Source organism: Homarus americanus, unplaced genomic scaffold (genome assembly GCF_018991925.1).
Source record: "Homarus americanus isolate GMGI-L3 unplaced genomic scaffold, GMGI_Hamer_2.0 scaffold47515, whole genome shotgun sequence".
Taxonomy (NCBI): domain Eukaryota; kingdom Metazoa; phylum Arthropoda; class Malacostraca; order Decapoda; family Nephropidae; genus Homarus; species Homarus americanus.
The window spans coordinates 1-15,524 of record NW_024735581.1 but is presented as its reverse complement, the minus strand read 5'-3'; the positions used below and the strand labels follow the sequence as shown (position 1 = coordinate 15,524).

At 40.9% G+C, this 15,524-nt stretch overlaps 16 non-coding genes and 1 pseudogene across 16 annotated transcripts; all 17 read left to right on the top strand.

Moving 5' to 3' along the window:
- The first annotated feature begins 1,890 nt into the window (after positions 1–1,890).
- LOC121871585 lies at positions 1,891–2,009 on the top strand. Its single transcript, XR_006089904.1, has one exon. It is a non-coding gene; the product is annotated as a 5S ribosomal RNA (ribosomal RNA).
- A 1,033-nt stretch (positions 2,010–3,042) lies between these two features.
- LOC121871578 lies at positions 3,043–3,161 on the top strand. Its single transcript, XR_006089898.1, has one exon. It is a non-coding gene; the product is annotated as a 5S ribosomal RNA (ribosomal RNA).
- A 1,642-nt stretch (positions 3,162–4,803) lies between these two features.
- On the top strand, positions 4,804–4,927 carry LOC121871588 (annotated as a pseudogene).
- Positions 4,928–5,957: 1,030 nt separating this feature from the next.
- On the top strand, positions 5,958–6,076 carry LOC121871577. The gene has a single exon (XR_006089897.1). It is a non-coding gene; the product is annotated as a 5S ribosomal RNA (ribosomal RNA).
- Positions 6,077–6,575: 499 nt separating this feature from the next.
- Positions 6,576–6,694, top strand: LOC121871584. The gene has a single exon (XR_006089903.1). It is a non-coding gene; the product is annotated as a 5S ribosomal RNA (ribosomal RNA).
- Positions 6,695–7,449: 755 nt separating this feature from the next.
- LOC121871576 lies at positions 7,450–7,568 on the top strand. The gene has a single exon (XR_006089896.1). It is a non-coding gene; the product is annotated as a 5S ribosomal RNA (ribosomal RNA).
- A 501-nt stretch (positions 7,569–8,069) lies between these two features.
- On the top strand, positions 8,070–8,188 carry LOC121871583. The gene has a single exon (XR_006089902.1). It is a non-coding gene; the product is annotated as a 5S ribosomal RNA (ribosomal RNA).
- A 494-nt stretch (positions 8,189–8,682) lies between these two features.
- LOC121871581 lies at positions 8,683–8,801 on the top strand. Its single transcript, XR_006089901.1, has one exon. It is a non-coding gene; the product is annotated as a 5S ribosomal RNA (ribosomal RNA).
- A 497-nt stretch (positions 8,802–9,298) lies between these two features.
- On the top strand, positions 9,299–9,417 carry LOC121871575. The gene has a single exon (XR_006089895.1). It is a non-coding gene; the product is annotated as a 5S ribosomal RNA (ribosomal RNA).
- A 568-nt stretch (positions 9,418–9,985) lies between these two features.
- LOC121871591 lies at positions 9,986–10,104 on the top strand. Its single transcript, XR_006089909.1, has one exon. It is a non-coding gene; the product is annotated as a 5S ribosomal RNA (ribosomal RNA).
- A 498-nt stretch (positions 10,105–10,602) lies between these two features.
- On the top strand, positions 10,603–10,721 carry LOC121871580. Its single transcript, XR_006089900.1, has one exon. It is a non-coding gene; the product is annotated as a 5S ribosomal RNA (ribosomal RNA).
- Positions 10,722–11,318: 597 nt separating this feature from the next.
- On the top strand, positions 11,319–11,437 carry LOC121871574. Its single transcript, XR_006089894.1, has one exon. It is a non-coding gene; the product is annotated as a 5S ribosomal RNA (ribosomal RNA).
- Positions 11,438–11,931: 494 nt separating this feature from the next.
- LOC121871590 lies at positions 11,932–12,050 on the top strand. The gene has a single exon (XR_006089908.1). It is a non-coding gene; the product is annotated as a 5S ribosomal RNA (ribosomal RNA).
- A 502-nt stretch (positions 12,051–12,552) lies between these two features.
- Positions 12,553–12,671, top strand: LOC121871579. The gene has a single exon (XR_006089899.1). It is a non-coding gene; the product is annotated as a 5S ribosomal RNA (ribosomal RNA).
- A 499-nt stretch (positions 12,672–13,170) lies between these two features.
- Positions 13,171–13,289, top strand: LOC121871587. Its single transcript, XR_006089906.1, has one exon. It is a non-coding gene; the product is annotated as a 5S ribosomal RNA (ribosomal RNA).
- A 1,036-nt stretch (positions 13,290–14,325) lies between these two features.
- LOC121871589 lies at positions 14,326–14,444 on the top strand. Its single transcript, XR_006089907.1, has one exon. It is a non-coding gene; the product is annotated as a 5S ribosomal RNA (ribosomal RNA).
- A 498-nt stretch (positions 14,445–14,942) lies between these two features.
- Positions 14,943–15,061, top strand: LOC121871586. Its single transcript, XR_006089905.1, has one exon. It is a non-coding gene; the product is annotated as a 5S ribosomal RNA (ribosomal RNA).
- The last annotated feature ends 463 nt before the right edge of the window (positions 15,062–15,524 follow it).

Below are 15,524 nucleotides of genomic sequence, written 5' to 3'. Positions count from 1 at the left end.
GAGAAAACGGTGGACTCGGGAGACCTGAAGAAATGAGTAAACGAACGCCTCAGATGGGGGACTCAACAAAGAAAGCATAGCAACATGTTTTGTGAGCTATTGAGCGTAATATGAATCGTCATATTTTACGTTAACTAACGTGCACGACCGTGGTCATTACACTGTATATAAATTGACAAGATCCAGCTTATATTGATGCCAACGGCCATACCACGTTGAAAACACCGATTCTCGTCCGATCAGCGAAGTTAAGCAAAATTGGTTCTGGTTAGTACTGGTATGGGTGACCGCCTGGGTATACTGCCAGACTGGGGTCACTAAATCTAAGGGGATAACTTAACTCTAATCTTAATGTCTAAGGGTCGCTGCCACCAGACCCCCTCTGGACAGCATGTAGCTCGTTAGGTAGCGGGCAGAGCGGACTAGGCATTGGGTTAGGTTTTCCATTGACCAGATCGATGAGGGTAAAGAAGGGTGAAACCATAACATGTCTTCATTGATTTTATTTCTTATAAAACACAATGGTAAAAAAACAAATACAACCACCCTGTGGACCATAATTCCAAGGCCTGTCCCAGGGTATAGCGCTGGCGCCTCTAACAACTGTTGTTGTGGTCGGTTACACTCCGACCCGAGATGGGTTTGGGGGCCTCGGCCCACGAGGTAGAGTAGAGCCGATTAATCATGACGAATCATCGCCATCACTCCTATATTGACCTCTGTTGGGTATCCACCGGCTCCGAGCTACCGGTGGGTTTCAATTAAGCCCACCCTCGATCTGGAGACAAACGGGAATCAGCGTCAGGGAACGGAAACATGACAACACCAACAAACTCTCTTGTCTAGACGACAGACGCATTTACGTTATATTACTTCTACACTGGGTGAATGGCAATTCTACTGTTAAATCATGAACACTGGTGAACACTGATAATCACTACAATTGACTGAATTAACTGAATGGCTAGGAAACACAGAACATACCTGGAGATAAACGGGAATCAGCGTCAGGGAACGCTGCTTCCTCGCTGTCTCGAGCTTATATACCCCTGAGTTGCCAGTGATCGCCACTCACACAATGACAATAATTACAAACAAACTAACTGTTACTCATTCAAAGACGACCCTCAGTTGACAAAGGTCTGGCGAATTACTTGGGTTGATTTACACAAACTAATTCAAGATTGAGCTTCCCAGGAGAAAGTGGAATAAACAAAGTATTGATAACTGTCTTCACAAAGGCGGCTTACTGAGGGATCGCGAGGATAACCACGCTCCAGAGATTCTACAAGCGCGGTGGATTTGAATATTATGTAGCGTAATATGAATTAAAACGGGTTTTTAGGGATGACAATGAGGTGCGCAGTACATGGGAACACCAGATGCTGTTGGCATTTTACCTCTTGCTAATAACCCCCCTTTTGTTCCCCGCCTTTATCTTCAGTTTATGTACCGTGGGTGGGTGTGGTATGGTTTGTTTAGTATTTGATAAGTTAAATGAGGTCAGTTTGTATTGTCTTAAAATTGAATCATAATTTTTTTTCTTCTCTTTTTAATGTTCATATGGCATTCTTTATAACAATAAAAACAATATAACTAAAGGCTCCGGAAAAAAAAACTAAAAGACCTTTGCTCTCCTGACAAGCTTCTAATAATTTAACTAGAAAGACCTGATATAATTAAGCTCCCGTGCACCCTCGTTCGGTAAGGAAGAGAGGTTTCCTTTGACTTTTGTTTATCGATCTCCTGCGCTTTCCCTTCTTTTAATTAAAGAGGTAGATGTCAGGCTGCAACACCAACGCCAAGCAGTTCAATACCACAGGACTGTGGCAGGAAGCAACTTGTAGGGCAGTGCGCTATATAAATTGACAAGAACCAGCTTATATTGTTGTCAACGGCCATACCACGTTGAAAACACCGCTTCTCGTCCGATCAGCGAAGTTAAGCAACATTGGGTCTGGTTAGTACTTGGATGGGTGACCGCCTGGGAACACCAGATGCTGTTGGCATTTTGCCTCTTGCTATTAACCTCCCTTATGTTCCCCCCCCTTTTATCTTCAATTTATGTACCGTGGGTGGGTATGGTATGGTTTGTTTAGTATTTGATGAGTTAAATGAGGTCAGTTTGTATTGTCTTAAAATTGAATCATAATTTTTTTTCTTCACTTTTTAATGTTCATATGGCATTCTTTATAACAATAAAAACAATATAACTAAAGGCGCCGGAAAAAAAAACTAAAAGACCTTTGCTCTCCTGACAAGCTTCTAATAATATAACTAGAAAGACCTGATATAATTAAGCTCCCGTGCACCCTCGTTCGGTAAGGAAGAGAGGTTTCCTTTGACTTTTGTTTATCGATCTCCTGCGCTTTCCCTTCTTTTAATTAAAGAGGTAGATGTCAGGCTGCAACACCACCGCCAAGCAGTTCAATGCCACAGGACTGTGGCAGGAAGCAACCTGTAGGGCAGTGCTCTATATAAATTGACAAGAACCACCTCACATTGTTGCCAACGGCCATATCACGTTGAAAACACCGCTTCTCGTCCGATCTGCGAAGTTCCAAGGGCGCCCAAGCGGCTAACGAGACGATGAGTGGCGAAGAGGATAAAAGATATAAGGACATGCCACTCGTACTGGCAGACTCGATACTCACTTACTTGACTAGTTTTACTAACAATAAAGAAAGTTGCAGCTTTCAACATCACTCACAAGGGATCTTGAATGTTTCATCGGTAATCAGACATATCTAATTTGCGTAAACATATAATAAACTACAGTTGCAATTTCAAATTTTGCGTCGTTATACAAAGGAATAACGGAGTCTCGAGTGCACTCTAAGATTGAGAGAAAACGAGGGACTCGGGAGTCCTGAAGAAATGAGTAAACGAACGCCTCAGATGGGGGACTCAACAAAGAAGGCATAGCAACATGTTTTGTGGGCTATTGAGCGTAATATGAATCGTCTGATTTTAGGTTAACTAACATGCACGAGCGTGGTCATTACACTGTATATAAATTGACAAGAACCAGCATATATTGTTGCCAACGGCCATACCACGTTGAAAACACCGCTTCTCGTCCGATCAGCGAAGTTAAGCAACATTGGGTCTGGTTAGTACTTGGATGGGTGACCGCCTGGGAACACCAGATGCTGTTGGCATTTTACCTCTTGCTATTAACCTCCCTTTTGTTCCCCCCCCCTTTTATCTTCAATTTATGTACCGTGGGTGGGTATGGTATGGTTTGTTTAGTATTTGATGAGTTAAATGAGGTCAGTTTGTATTGTCTTAAAATTGAATCATAATTTTTTTTCTTCACTTTTTAATGTTCATATGGCATTCTTTATAACAATAAAAACAATATAACTAAAGGCGCCGGAAAAAAAAACTAAAAGACCTTTGCTCTCCTGACAAGCTTCTAATAATATAACTAGAAAGACCTGATATAATTAAGCTCCCGTGCACCCTCGTTCGGTAAGGAAGAGAGGTTTCCTTTGACTTTTGTTTATCGATCTCCTGCGCTTTCCCTTCTTTTAATTAAAGAGGTAGATGTCAGGCTGCAACACCACCGCCAAGCAGTTCAATGCCACAGGACTGTGGCAGGAAGCAACCTGTAGGGCAGTGCTCTATATAAATTGACAAGAACCACCTCACATTGTTGCCAACGGCCATATCACGTTGAAAACACCGCTTTTCGTCCGATCTGCGAAGTTCCAAGGGCGCCCAAGCGGCTAAGGACTCGATCAGTGGCGAAGAGGATAAAAGATATAAGGACATGCCACTCGTACTGGCAGACTCGATACTCACTTACTTGACTAGTTTTACTAACAATAAAGAAAGTTGCAGCTTTCAACATCGCTCACAAGGGATCTTGAATGTTTCATCGGTAATCAGACATATCTAATTTGCGTAAACATATAATAAACTACAGTTGCAATTTCAAATTTTGCGTCGTTATACCAAGGAATAACGGAGTCTCGAGTGCACTCTAAGATTGAGAGAAAACGAGGGACTCGGGAGTCCTGAAGAAATGAGTAAACGAACGCCTCAGATGGGGGACTCAACAGCAGCGATATAAACATGTCTTGTGGGTATTGAGCGTAATATGAATCGTCTGATTTTAGATTAACTAATATGCACGAGCGTGGCTGCCAGAGCACTGTATATAGGATTTCGACAAGAACCCAGCATATATTGTTGCTAACGGCCATACCATCGTTGAAACAACGTTTCGTCCGATCAGCGGTAGTTAAGCAAACATTGGGTCTACAGTTTGATGGTGACCGCCTGGGGAACACAGATGCTGTTGGTATTTTACTCTTGCTATTAACCTCCTTTTGCCCCCCTTATCTTCAATTTATGTACCGTGGGTGGGTATGGTATGGTTTGTTTAGTATTTGATAAGTTAAATGAGGTCAGTTTGTATTGTCTTAAAATTGAATCATAATTTTTTTTCTTCTCTTTTTAATGTTCATATGGCATTCTTTATAACAATAAAAACAATATAACTAAAGGCTCCGGAAAAAAAAAACTAAAAGACCTTTGGTCTCCTGACAAGCTTCTAATAATTTAACTAGAAAGACCTGATATAATTAAGCTCCCGTGCACCCTCGTTCGGTAAGGAAGAGAGGTTTCCTTTGACTTTTGTTTATCGATCTCCTGCGCTTTCCCTTCTTTTAATTAAAGAGGTAGATGTCAGGCTGCAACACCAACGCCAAGCAGTTCAATACCACAGGACTGTGGCAGGAAGCAACTTGTAGGGCAGTGCGCTATATAAATTGACAAGAACCAGCTTATATTGTTGTCAACGGCCATACCACGTTGAAAACACCGCTTCTCGTCCGATCAGCGAAGTTAAGCAACATTGGGTCTGGTTAGTACTTGGATGGGTGACCCGCCTGGGGAAATGTACCAGATGCTGTTGGCATTTTACCTCTGCTATTAACCTCCTTTGTTCCCCCCTTTATCTTCAATTTATGCAATGTGGGTGGGTATGGTATGGTTATTTGCTTAGTATTTGATGGAGTTAAATGAGGTCATTTATATTGTCTTAAAAATTAATCATAATTTTTTTTCTTCACTTTTTAATGTTCATATGGCATTCTTTATAACAATAAAAACAATATAACTAAAGGCGCCGGAAAAAAAAACTAAAAGACCTTTGCTCTCCTGACAAGCTTCTAATAATATAACTAGAAAGACCTGATATAATTAAGCTCCCGTGCACCCTCGTTCGGTAAGGAAGAGAGGTTTCCTTTGACTTTTGTTTATCGATCTCCTGCGCTTTCCCTTCTTTTAATTAAAGAGGTAGATGTCAGGCTGCAACACCACCGCCAAGCAGTTCAATGCCACAGGACTTTGGCAGGAAGCAACCTGTAGGGCAGTGCTCTATATAAATTGACAAGAACCACCTCACATTGTTGCCAACGGCCATATCACGTTGAAAACACCGCTTCTCGTCCGATGTGCGAAGTTCCAAGGGCGCCCAAACGGCTAACGAGACGATCAGTGGCGAAGAGGATAAAAGATATAAGGACATGCCACTCGTACTGGCAGACTCGATACTCACTTACTTGACTAGTTTTACTAACAATAAAGACAGTTGCAGCTTTCAACATCACTCACAAGGGATCTTGAATGTTTCATCGGTAATCAGACATATCTAATTTGCGTAAACATATAATAAACTACAGTTGCAATTTCAAATTTTGCGTCGTTATACAAAGGAATAACGGAGTCTCGAGTGCACTCTAAGATTGAGAGAAAACGAGGGACTCGGGAGTCCTGAAGAAATGAGTAAACGAACGCCTCAGATGGGGGACTCAACAAAGAAGGCATAGCAACTTGTCTTGTGGGCTATTGAGCGTAATATGAATCGTCTGATTTTAGATTAACTAACATGCACGAGCGTGGTCATTACACTGTATATAGATTGACAAGAACCAGCTTATATTGTTGCCAACGGCCATACCACGTTGAAAACACCGCTTCTCGTCCGATCAGCGAAGTTAAGCAACATTGGGTCTGGTTAGTACTTGGATGGGTGACCGCCTGGGAACACCAGATGCTGTTGGCATTTTACCTCTTGCTATTAACCCCCTTTTGTTTCCCCCCCCCTTTTATCTTCAATTTATGTACCGTGGGTGGGTATGGTATGGTTTGTTTAGTATTTGATAAGTTAAATGAGGTCAGTTTGTATTGTCTTAAAATTGAATCATAATTTTTTTCTTCTTCTTTTTAATGTTCATATGACATTCTTTATAACAATAAAAACAATATAACTAAAGGCTCCGGAAAAAAAAACTAAAAGACCTTTGCTCTCCTGACAAGCTTCTAAAATTTTCACTAGAAAGACCTTATATAATTAAGCTCCCCTGCACCCTCGTTCGGTAAGGAAGAGAGGTTGCCCTTGACTTTCGTTTATCGATCTTCTGCGCTTTCCCTTCTTTTAATTAAAGAGGTAGATGTCAGGCTGCAACACCACCGCCAAGCAGTTCAATACCACAGGACTGTGGCAGGAAGCAACCTGTAGGGCAGTGCTCTATATAAATTGACAAGAACCAGCTTATATTGTTGTCAACGGCCATACCACGTTGAAAACACCGCTTCTCGTCCGATCAGCGAAGTTAAGCAACATTGGGTCTGGTTAGTACTTGGATGGGTGACCGCCTGGGAACACCAGATGCTGTTGGCATTTTACCTCTTGCTATTAACCCCCCTTTTGTTCCCCACCTTTTATCTTCAATTTATGTACCGTGGGTGGGTATGGTATGGTTTGTTTAGTATTTGATAAGTTAAATGAGGTCAGTTTGTATTGTCTTAAAATTGAATCATAATTTTTTTTCTTCACTTTTTAATGTTCATATGGCATTCTTTATAACAATAAAAACAATATAACTAAAGGCTCCGGAAAAAAAAACTAAAAGACCTTTGCTCTCCTGACAAGCTTATAACTAATAATTTAACTAGAAAGACCTGATTTAATTAAGCTCCCGTGCACCCTCGTTCGGTAAGGAAGAGAGGTTTCCTTTGCCACTCGTACTGGCAGACTCGATACTCACTTACTTGACTAGTTTTACTAACAATAAAGAAAGTTGCAGCTTTCAACATCGCTCACAAGGGATCTTGAATGTTTCATCGGTAATCAGACATATCTAATTTGCGTAAACATATAATAAACTACAGTTGCAATTTCAAATTTTGCGTTGTTATACAAAGGAATAACGGAGTCTCGGGTGCACTCTAAGATTGAGAGAAAACGAGGGACTCGGGAGTCCTGAAGAAATGAGTAAACGAACGCCTCAGATGGGGGACTCAACAAAGAAGGCATAGCAACATGTTTTGTGGGCTATTGAGCGTAATATGAATCGTCTGATTTTAGGTTAACTAACATGCACGAGCGTGGTCATTACACTGTATATAAATTGACAAGAACCAGCATATATTGTTGCCAACGGCCATACCACGTTGAAAACACCGCTTCTCGTCCGATCAGCGAAGTTAAGCAACATTGGGTCTGGTTAGTACTTGGATGGGTGACCGCCTGGGAACACCAGATGCTGTTGGCATTTTACCTCTTGCTATTAACCCCCCTTTTGTTCCTCCCCCCCCTTTTATCTTCAATTTATGTACCGTGGGTGGGTATGGTATGGTTTGTTTAGTATTTAATAAGTTAAATGAGGTCAGTTTGTATTGTCATAAAATTGAATCATAATTTTTTTCTTCTTCATTTTTTAATGTTCATATGGCATTCTTTATAACAATAAAAACAATATAACTAAAGGTTCCGGAAAAAAACTAAAAGACCTTTGCTCTCCTGACAAGCTTCTAAAATTTTCACTAGAAAGACCTTATATAATTAAGCTCCCCTGCACCCTCGTTCGGTAAGGATGAGAGGTTGCCCTTGACTTTCGTTTATCGATCTTCTGCGCTTTCCCTTCTTTTAATTAAAGAGGTAGATGTCAGGCTGCAACACCACCGCCAAGCAGTTCAATACCACAGGACTGTGGCAGGAAGCAACCTGTAGGGCAGTTCTCTATATAAATTGACAAGAACCAGCTTATATTGTTGTCAACGGCCATACCACGTTGAAAACACCGCTTCTCGTCCGATCAGCGAAGTTAAGCAACATTGGGTCTGGTTAGTACTTGGATGGGTGACCGCCTGGGAACACCAGATGCTGTTGGCATTTTACCTCTTGCTATTAACCCCCCTTTTGTTCCCCCCCCTTTTATCTTCAATTTATGTACCGTGGGTGGGTATGGTATGGTTTGTTTAGTATTTGATAAGTTAAATGAGGTCAGTTTGTATTGTCTTAAAATTGAATCATAATTTTTTTTCTTCACTTTTTAATGTTCATATGACATTCTTTATAACAATAAAAACAATATAGGCTCCGGAAAAAAAAAAACTAAAAGACCTTTGCTCTCCTGACAAGCTTCTAAAATTTTCACTAGAAAGACCTTATATAATTAAGCTCCCCTGCACCCTCGTTCGGTAAGGAAGAGAGGTTGCCCTTGACTTTCGTTTATCGATCTTCTGCGCTTTCCCTTCTTTTAATTAAAGAGGTAGATGTCAGGCTGCAACACCACCGCCAAGCAGTTCAATACCACAGGACTGTGGCAGGAAGCAACCTGTAGGGCAGTGCTCTATATAAATTGACAAGAACCAGCTTATATTGTTGTCAACGGCCATACCACGTTGAAAACACCGCTTCTCGTCCGATCAGCGAAGTTAAGCAACATTGGGTCTGGTTAGTACTTGGATGGGTGACCGCCTGGGAACACCAGATGCTGTTGGCATTTTACCTCTTGCTATTAACCCCCCTTTTGTTCCCCACCTTTTATCTTCAATTTATGTACCGTGGGTGGGTATGGTATGGTTTGTTTAGTATTTGATATGTTAAATGAGGTCAGTTTGTATTGTCTTAAAATTGAATCATAATTTTTTTTCTTTACTTTTTAATGTTCATTTGACATTCTTTATAACAATAAAAACAATATAACTAAAGGCTCCGGAAAAAAAAACTAAAAGACCTTTGCTCTCCTGACAAGCTTCTAAAATTTTCACTAGAAAGACCTTATATAATTAAGCTCCCCTGCACCCTCGTTCGGTAAGGAAGAGAGGTTGCCCTTTGACTTTCGTTTATCGATCTTCTGCGCTTTCCTTCTTTTAATTAAAGAGGTAGATGTCAGGCTGCAACACCACCGCCAAGCAGTTCAATACCACAGGACTGTGGCAGGAAGCAACCTGTAGGGCAGTGCTCTATATAAATTGACAAGAACCACCTCTTATTGTTGCCAACGGCCATACCACGTTGAAAACACCGCTTCTCGTCCGATCAGCGAAGTTAAGCAACATTGGGTCTGGTTAGTACTTGGATGGGTGACCGCCTGGGAACACCAGATGCTGTTGGCATTTTACCTCTTGCTATTAACCCCCCTTTTGTTCCCCCCCCCCCTTTTATCTTCAATTTATGTACCGTGGGTGGGTATGGTATGGTTTGTTTAGTATTTGATAAGTTAAATGAGGTCAGTTTGTATTGTCTTAAAATTGAATCATAATTTTTTTTCTTCTCTGTTTAATGTTCATATGGCATTCTTTATAACAATAAAAACAATATAACTAAAGGCTCCGGAAAAAAAAACTAAAAGACCTTTGCTCTCCTGACAAGCTTCTAATAATTTAACTAGAAAGACCTGATATAGTTAAGCTCCCGTGCACCCTCGTTCGGTAAGGAAGAGAGGTTTCCTTTGACTTTTGTTTATCGATCTCCTGCGCTTTCCCTTCTTTTAATTAAAGAGGTAGATGTCAGGCTGCAACACCACCGCCACGGAGTCTCGAGTGCACTCTAAGATTGAGAGAAAACGAGGGACTCGGGAGTCCTGAAGAAATGAGTAAACGAACGCCTCTGTGGCAACAGGAAGCAATCCTGTAGGGCAGTGCTACACTGTATATAAATTGACAAGAACCAGCATATATTGTTGCCAACGGCCATACCACGTTGAAAACACCGCTTCTCGTCCGATCAGCGAAGTTAAGCAACATTGGGTCTGGTTAGTACTTGGATGGGTGACCGCCTGGGAACACCAGATGCTGTTGGCATTTTACCTCTTGCTATTAACCTCCCTTTTGTTCCCCCCCCTTTTATCTTCAATTTATGTACCGTGGGTGGGTATGGTATGGTTTGTTTAGTATTTGATAAGTTAAATGAGGTCAGTTTGTATTGTCTTAAAATTGAATCATAATTTTTTTTCTTCACTTTTTAATGTTCATATGGCATTCTTTATAACAATAAAAACAATATAACTAAAGGCGCCGGAAAAAAAAACTAAAAGACCTTTGCTCTCCTGACAAGCTTCTAATAATATAACTAGAAAGACCTGATATAATTAAGCTCCCGTGCACCCTCGTTCGGTAAGGAAGAGAGGTTTCCTTTGACTTTTGTTTATCGATCTCCTGCGCTTTCCCTTCTTTTAATTAAAGAGGTTGATGTCAGGCTGCAACACCACCGCCAAGCAGTTCAATACCATAGGACTGTGGCAGGAAGCAACCTGTAGGGCAGTGCTCTATATAAATTGACAAGAACCAGCTTGTATTGTTGTCAACGGCCATACCACGTTGAAAACACCGCTTCTCGTCCGATCAGCGAAGTTAAGCAACATTGGGTCTGGTTAGTACTTGGATGGGTGACCGCCTGGGAACACCAGATGCTGTTGGCATTTTACCTCTTGCTATTAACCCCCCTTTTGTTCCCCCCCCTTTTAGCTTCAATTTATGTACCGTGGGTGGGTATGGTATGGTTTGTTTAGTAATTGATAAGTTAAATGTGGTCAGTTTGTATTGTCTTAAAATTGAATCATAATTTTTTTTCTTCTCTTTTAATGTTCATATGGTATGGTTTGTTTAGTAATTGATAAGTTAAATGTGGTCAGTTTGTATTGTCTTAAAATTGAATCATAATTTTTTTTCTTCTCTTTTTAATGTTCATATGGCATTCTTTATAACAATAAAAACAATATAACTAAAGGCTCCGGAAAAAAAAAACTAAAAGACCTTTGCTCTCCTGACAAGCTTCTAATAATTTAACTAGAAAGACCTGATTTAATTAAGCTCCCGTGCACCCTCGTTCGGTAAGGAAGAGAGGTTTCCTTTGACTTTTGTTTATCGATCTCCTGCGCTTTCCCTTCTTTTAATTAAAGAGGTAGATGTCAGGCTGCAACACCACCGCCAAGCAGTTCAATACCACAGGACTGTGGCAGGAAGCAACCTGTAGGGCAGTGCTCTATATAAATTGACAAGAACCACCTAACATTGTTGCCAACGGCCATACCACGTTGAAAGCACCGCTTCTCGTCCGATCAGCGAAGTTAAGCAACATTGGGTCTGGTTAGTACTTGGATGGGTGACCGCCTGGGAACACCAGATGCTGTTGGCATTTTACCTCTTGCTATTAACCCCCCTTTTGTTCCCCCCCCTTTTATCTTTAATTTATGTACCGTGGGTGGGTATGGTATGGTTTGTTTAGTATTTGATAAGTTAAATGAGGTCAGTTTGTATTGTCTTAAAATTGAATCATAATTTTTTTCTTCACTTTTTAATGTTCATATGGCATTCTTTATAACAATAAAAACAATATAACTAAAGGCTCCGGAAAAAAAAACTGAAAGACCTTTGCTCTCCTGACAAGCTTCTAATAATTTAACTAGAAAGACCTGATTTAATTAAGCTCCCGTGCACCCTCGTTCGGTAAGGAAGAGAGGTTTCCTTTGACTTTCGTTTATCGATCTCCTGCGCTTTCCCTTTTAATTAAAAAGGTAGATGTCAGGCTGCAACACCACCGCCAAGCAGTTCAATACCACAGGACTGTGGCAGGAAGCAACCTGTAGGGCAGTGCTCTATATAAATTGACAAGAACCACCTCACATTGTTGCCAACGGCCATACCACGTTGAAAACACCGCTTCTCGTCCGATCAGCGAAGTTAAGCAACATTGGGTCTGGTTAGTACTTGGATGGGTGACCGCCTGGGAACACCAGATGCTGTTGGCATTTTGCCTCTTGCTATTAACCTCCCTTTTGTTCCCCCCCCTTTTATCTTCAATTTATGTACCGTGGGTGGGTATGGTATGGTTTGTTTAGTATTTGATGAGTTAAATGAGGTCAGTTTGTATTGTCTTAATAAAATTGAATCATAATTTTTTTCTTCTTCATTTTTTAATATTCATATGGCATTCTTTATAACAATAAAAACAATATAACTAAAGGTTCCGGAAAAAAAACTAAAAGACCTTTGCTCTCCTGACAAGCTTCTAAAATTTTCACTAGAAAGACCTTATATAATTAAGCTCCCCTGCACCCTCGTTCGGTAAGGATGAGAGGTTGCCCTTGACTTTCGTTTGTCGATCTTCTGCGCTTTCCCTTCTTTTAATTAAAGAGGTAGGTGTCAGGCTGCAACACCACCGCCAAGCAGTTCAATACCACAGGACTGTGGCAGGAAGCAACCTGTAGGGCAGTTCTCTATATAAATTGACAAGAACCAGCTTATATTGTTGTCAACGGCCATACCACGTTGAAAACACCGCTTCTCGTCCGATCAGCGAAGTTAAGCAACATTGGGTCTGGTTAGTACTTGGATGGGTGACCGCCTGGGAACACCAGATGCTGTTGGCATTTTACCTCTTGCTATTAACCCCCCTTTTCTTCCCCCCCCCTTTTATCTTCAATTTATGTACCGTGGGTGGGTATGGTATGGTTTGTTTAGTATTTGATATGTTAAATGAGGTCAGTTTGTATTGTCTTAAAATTGAATCATAATTTTTTTTCTTTACTTTTTAATGTTCATTTGACATTCTTTATAACAATAAAAACAATATAACTAAAGGCTCCGGAAAAAAAAACTAAAAGACCTTTGCTCTCCTGACAAGCTTCTAAAATTTTCACTAGAAAGACCTTATATAATTAAGCTCCCCTGCACCCTCGTTCGGTAAGGAAGAGAGGTTGCCCTTGACTTTCGTTTATCGATCTTCTGCGCTTTCCCTTCTTTTAATTAAAGAGGTAGATGTCAGGCTGCAACACCACCGCCAAGCAGTTCAATACCACAGGACTGTGGCAGGAAGCAACCTGTAGGGCAGTGCTCTATATAAATTGACAAGAACCACCTCTTATTGTTGCCAACGGCCATACCACGTTGAAAACACCGCTTCTCGTCCGATCAGCGAAGTTAAGTAACATTGGGTCTGGTTAGTACTTGGATGGGTGACCGCCTGGGAACACCAGATGCTGGTGGCATTTTACCTCTTGCTATTAACCCCCCTTTTGTTCCCCCCCCCCCTTTTATCTTCAATTTATGTACCGTGGGTGGGTATGGTATGGTTTGTTTAGTATTTGATAAGTTAAATGAGGTCAGTTTGTATTGTCTTAAAATTGAATCATAATTTTTTTTCTTCTCTGTTTAATGTTCATATGGCATTCTTTATAACAATAAAAACAATATAACTAAAGGCTCCGGAAAAAAAAACTAAAAGACCTTTGCTCTCCTGACAAGCTTCTAATAATTTAACTAGAAAGACCTGATATAGTTAAGCTCCCGTGCACCCTCGTTCGGTAAGGAAGAGAGGTTTCCTTTGACTTTTGCTTATCGATCTCCTGCGCTTTCCCTTCTTTTAATTAAAGAGGTAGATGTCAGGCTGCAACACCACCGCCAAGCAGTTCAATACCACAGGACTGTGGCAGGAAGCAACCTGCAGGGCAGTGCTGTATATACATTTACAAGAACTAGCTTGTAATGTTGTCATCGGCCATACCACGTTGAAAACACCGCTTTTCGTCCGATCTGCGAAGTTCCAAGGGCGCCCAAGCGGCTAACGAGACGATCAATGGCGAAGAGGATAAAAGATATAAGGACATGCCACTCGTACTGGCAGACTCGATACTCACTTACTTGACTAGTTTTACTAACAATAAAGACAGTTGCAGCTTTCAACATCACTCACAAGGGATCTTGAATGTTTCATCGGTAATCAGACATATCTAATTTGCGTAAACATATAATAAACTACAGTTGCAATTTCAAATTTTGCGTCGTTATACAAAGGAACAACGGAGTCTCGAGTGCACTCTAAGATTGAGAGAAAACGAGGGACTCGGGAGTCCTGAAGAAATGAGTAAACGAACGCCTCAGATGGGGGACTAAACAAAGAAGGCATAGCAACATGTTTTGTGGGCTATTGAGCGTAATATGAATCGTCTGATTTTAGGTTAACTAACATGAACGAGCGTGGTCACTACACTGTATATAAATTGACAAGAACCAGCATATATTGTTGCCAACGGCCATACCACGTTGAAAACACCGCTTCTCGTCCGATCAGCGAAGTTAAGCAACATTGGGTCTGGTTAGTACTTGGATGGGTGACCGCCTGGGAACACCAGATGCTGTTGGCACTTTACCTCTTGCTATTAACCTCCCTTTTGTTCCCCCCCCTTTTATCTTCAATTTATGTACCGTGGGTGGGTATGGTATGGTTTGTTTAGTATTTGATAAGTTAAATGAGGTCAGTTTGTATTGTCTTAAAATTGAATCATAATTTTTTTTCTTCACTTTTTAATGTTCATATGGCATTCTTTATAACAATAAAAACAATATAACTAAAGGCGCCGGAAAAAAAAACTAAAAGACCTTTGCTCTCCTGACAAGCTTCTAATAATATAACTAGAAAGACCTGATATAATTAAGCTCCCGTGCACCCTCGTTCGGTAAGGAAGAGAGGTTTCCTTTGACTTTTGTTTATCGATCTCCTGCGCTTTCCCTTCTTTTAATTAAAGAGGTAGATGTCAGGCTGCAACACCACCGCCAAGCAGTTCAATACCACAGGACTGTGGCAGGAAGCAACCTGTAGGGCAGTGCTCTATATAAATTGACACGAACCACCTCATATTGTTGCCAACGGCCATACCACGTTGAAAACACCGCTTCTCGTCCGATCAGCGAAGTTAAGCAACATTGGGTCTGGTTAGTACTTGGATGGGTGACCGCCTGGGAACACCAGATGCTGTTGGCATTTTGCCTCTTGCTATTAACCTCCCTTTTGTTCCCCCCCCTTTTATCTTCAATTTATGTACCGTGGGTGGGTATGGTATGGTTTGTTTAGTATTTGATGAGTTAAATGAGGTCAGTTTGTATTGTCTTAAAATTGAATCATAATTTTTTTTCTTCACTTTTTAATGTTCATATGGCATTCTTTATAACAATAAAAACAATATAACTAAAGGCGCCGGAAAAAAAAACTAAAAGACCTTTGCTCTCCTGACAAGCTTCTAATAATATAACTAGAAAGACCTGATATAATTAAGCTCCCGTGCACCCTCGTTCGGTAAGGAAGAGAGGTTTCCTTTGACTTTTGTTTATCGATCTCCTGCGCTTTCCCTTCTTTTAATTAAAGAGGTAGATGTCAGGCTGCAACACCACCGCCAAGCAGTTCAATGCCACAGGACTGTGGCAGGAAGCAACCTGTAGGGCAGTGC